This window comes from Spea bombifrons, chromosome 10, assembly GCF_027358695.1.
Source record: "Spea bombifrons isolate aSpeBom1 chromosome 10, aSpeBom1.2.pri, whole genome shotgun sequence".
Taxonomy (NCBI): domain Eukaryota; kingdom Metazoa; phylum Chordata; class Amphibia; order Anura; family Pelobatidae; genus Spea; species Spea bombifrons.
The window spans coordinates 16,922,537-16,926,704 of record NC_071096.1 but is presented as its reverse complement, the minus strand read 5'-3'; the positions used below and the strand labels follow the sequence as shown (position 1 = coordinate 16,926,704).

Sequence of the window (4,168 nt, the reverse complement as noted above, 5' to 3'; positions counted from 1 at the left end):
TGTTTGTGTTTAAATGTAATTCTCTCCTCTCCCATGTAGTGTACCCACACAAGTTATATGTTGTTTTTTTCAGGACAAGATGGGCTTTATACCATTATTTTGATCATATCATGTAATTTGCTATAAAAAAAAAATAATAAAACATGGTGAAAATTTGAAAAAAAACACACCTTTTATGACTTTTATTTGAAAAATCTTTTACTCATCTACAAAAGCAAGTAAAAAAAACAGCTAAATAGAGATTCTACTATCTGTCCTGAGTTTAGAAATACCCAATGTTTTTATGGTTTTTTTTTTGCTGTTTTTTGTAAGTTATAGGGCAATAAGTACAAGTAGTATTTTATGATTTCCAAATCTGGTCATTCTGCCTCCATCTCCTCTTTGGAACATCTTTGAAGCCGGTTAACTCAATGAAAATATATATTTTTGGAAACTAGACACCCCAGGGTATTTCAAATGCTGGTATTTTAACCCGTTTCATGCACTAATTATACAACCACACTTTGTCAAACTTTGTAATAGTAATTTTTTTCACACAAATTGGATTTTAGTTATAAATATACAGGTCCTGGTGTATGTCCCTGTCAAACAACACCCCAATATGTGTTCAGTAACATCTCCTGAGTACAGTGACACCACACATGCATGGTTTGTCAGGTTGTGTGGGGGCTAAAAGGTAACATTTGGGACATGCGTAATTCACGGTTTCAATTTAAAATTTTGACAGCCGTTTTTTGTACCCAACTTTCAGAAGGGGCAGGCTACAAGAAAGACTGGCCTTTCTCCAAGAAGGGATTTGATCTAGCACCGTTAAGCGAACCTTCAGCCACAGAATAGACACAGGGGAGATGGCAGTGCCAGGGGACGTGATGACGTGATACGCACACACAGAGGAGGTGCATAGGAGGAACGGGCGAGATGGAGTAGGTGACCACGCGGCTACCCGAACATGGCGGCAAATTAATGGAGCACGCAACAAACCGCTACGATTGCGGCATCCGAATGAGAGTGCACCTTGGATAGCCGATCTTGCTGATCTTATGTCACGGGGTCAGGGAGAGAGGAAGGATCCTACTATGCAGATAAGCACTGTAGAGAAGTCCAGTATACAGTCCGTAATCAAAAGGGCAAAGGCAGGCAGCGAGGTCAAACGTGTCCGAGGTCGAGGCAGGCAGAATAGGAGCAAAACGGGTAAACAGATCCGAGGTCGTAGGCAGGTAGCGAGAATCGTGGTCAAAAACAGGCAAAGGTCGGTACACAAGGAATTCAAGATAATATAACGCAATCAGCACACCCAAAAAGTATTACACTTTGAACGGGTGAAGACAGGAGAGAAAAGTGGCGTTTAAATAGGAGAGTAATTGCAAACAGCTGTGTAGCGTACGCTACGTACGTTGCGTACGTCGCGTACGCTGCACAGGCTGAGTACGCTGCATAGATTGCGTACGCTGTGTAGATTGCGTACGCTGCGTAGATTGCGTACGCTGCGTACGCAGTGTACGCAGCGGTACGCCCGATGCGGACCTGCGCCGCGTCATACCCGCGTCCCCTTCGGTACGCGAGGGAGACGCACTGACGCGCCCACGGCAAGCAGACGCGGTCCCAGCAGAGGTAGAAGATGCGGGACCGCGACACCGCCGTGTGCGCACGGCGGGAACCGCAGCGACGGAGGAGTCGGGACCAGGCGAGGCAGCCCTGGCGTCAGAGGTAGGTACAGCGGCGCGCGTGACAGTACCCCCCCTCCAGGAGCGCGTCCCGAGCGAGACGGAGCCGGACGAAGAGGGTGGAGCGCATGAAACCGAGCGACACGAAGGGGAGCATGAATGAAGCGAGCGGGCACCCACGTCCGTTCCTCAGGACCGTACCCCTTCCAAGCCACGAGATACTGAAGGCCGTTACGAACCCTACGTGAATCAAGGATTCTGTCGACGACGTATTCCTCATGACCATGGACGGCAAGCGGGGCTGGAGGCTTGAATGGAACGGTAAACTGATTGGATACATAGGGTTTCAGCAGGGAGACATGGAAGGACCGCGGAATCCGCATGGTAGGTGGCAAGGCAAGGGACACCGTCACGTCGTTGAGCTTGGCACGAACGCGGAAAGGCCCAATAAAACGAGGCCCCAGGGTCCGGGAAGGTTGCCGCAAACGGATGTGTCGCGTAGATAACCAGACACGGTCGCCCACTTGATAGTCCGGAGGTGGAGTCCTCTTGGCATCAGCAAAGCGTTTATAGCGAAGTTGGGCTTTCAGGAGAACCTCCCGGAGTTTCTTCCAGTGAGCGTCCATGTCAGATACACGCTTGTCTACCGCGGGTACCATGGACGAGGAACGAGAAGACGGAGGAGGCAGTATGACAGGGTGATAGCCCAGGGCAGCAAAAAACGGGGTACATCCAATGGACTCATGCAGAGAGCCATTATAGGTCATCTCGGCGAGCGGCAAGAGAGACGACCAATTGTCCTGGCTATCGTTGCTGAACATTCGCAAGTATTGTTTGAGTGTTTGGTTAGTCTTTTCGGTTTGTCCATTGGTCTGCGGATGATAAGCAGTCGATAAGTGGAGTTGTATTCCGAGTCTCTGGCAGAGGTGTCTCCAATAGCGGGATATGAATTGTGTACCGCGATCGGACACCATGTGGAGCGGAAGACCGTGAAGACGGACGATGTGATTGATAAAAACATCGGCAAGTTGTGAAGAGGATGGCAGGCGTGGTAAGGCGACGAAATGAGCTTGCTTGGAAAAACGGTCGACGACCACCAAGACAGTCGTGTTACCCTGTGATTTGGGGAGATCCACGATAAAGTCCATCGACACGTGTGTCCAGGGAGCCGTGGGAACGGGAAGAGGATGCAGGAGACCTTGAGGTCGACTCCGAGAGGTCTTCTGGCATGCACAGGTGTGACAGGCGGCCAGATATGTTCGGACGTCTCTGGTGAGTGATGGCCACCAGAATGACCTGCGGATGCGGTATTCTGTCTTCCGGAACCCAGAATGACCAGCGAGGAAGGATTTATGTCCCCAGTGAAGAACATCCGTACGAAGACCGGGAGGAACGTAGAGGCGTCCCGGAGGAGGACGTTCAGAAGGCGGGATGGCCCTTTGGGACATACGGATCCTGCTCATCGTGCGTATGGACAGACTGGCAACAAGACGTGTGGATGGAATGATCGGTTCGTTGATGTGCTGATCCCTGTGGTTATCGTGTTGTCTAGAGAGGGCATCAGCTTTGATGTTTTTGGAGCCTGGTCTGTAGGTGATATAGTAATTGAACCGGTTGAAAAATAGCGACCACCGTGCTTGTCGAGGGCTTAATCTCTTGGCGTTCTCGATATACAGCAGGTTCTTGTGGTCTGTTAGGATGATCACGGGTTGTTCTGTACCCTCTAGAAGATGGCGCCACTCCTCAAGTGCCATTTTGATGGCTAGGAGTTCACGGTTACCGACGTCGTAATTCCGTTCGGCTGCGGAGAAACCCTTAGAAAAGAAGGCACATGGATGATATTTTGTGGTTTGATCATAGCGTTGCGTTAGGACAGCCCCTGCTCCGGTTTCGGATGCATCTACTTCCAGGAGAAACTGTTTGGTAGGATCCGGCCGACGTAACAGGGGAGCTGAGACAAAAGCTTGTTTTAGCCGTTCGAACGCCTGTCGGGCGTGTGTGGACCACTGAGACGGATCGGCTCCTTTTTTCGTCAAGGCGGTAATAGGGGCTGCTATGGTAGCGTAGTTTCTGATGAATCGCCTGTAATAATTAGCAAAGCCCAGGAACCTTTGGACGGCTTTGAGTGTTCTAGGGAGGGGCCAGGCTGTGATGGCCTCGAGTTTGGCAGGATCCATGTGAAGTCCTTCGGAGGAGACGATATAGCCAAGGAAGGGTAGACGTGTCTTCTCGAATAAGCATTTTTCAGCCTTGGCATACAACCCGTTCTCCCTTAGCCTTTGTAGAACAGCTCGTAGGTGGTGTCGATGTTTTTCGAGTGTTGGAGAATAAACGAGAATATCGTCCAAATACACGATGACATGAGATAAGAGCATGTCCCTGAAGACGTCATTTATGAAGGACTGAAATACTGCAGGGGCGTTGCATAACCCGAAGGGCATGACTTTATATTCATAGTGCCCGAAGCGGGTGTTGAAGGCCGTTTTCCATTCATGCCCGGACTT

General features: G+C 49.9%; 1 non-coding gene across 1 annotated transcript; it reads right to left on the bottom strand.

Annotated features, from left to right (window-relative positions):
• Window positions 1-732: 732 nt before the first annotated feature.
• Window positions 733-860, bottom strand: LOC128468085 (small nucleolar RNA SNORA35). Its single transcript, XR_008345803.1, has one exon. It is a non-coding gene; the product is annotated as a small nucleolar RNA SNORA35 (small nucleolar RNA).
• Window positions 861-4,168: the final 3,308 nt, after the last annotated feature.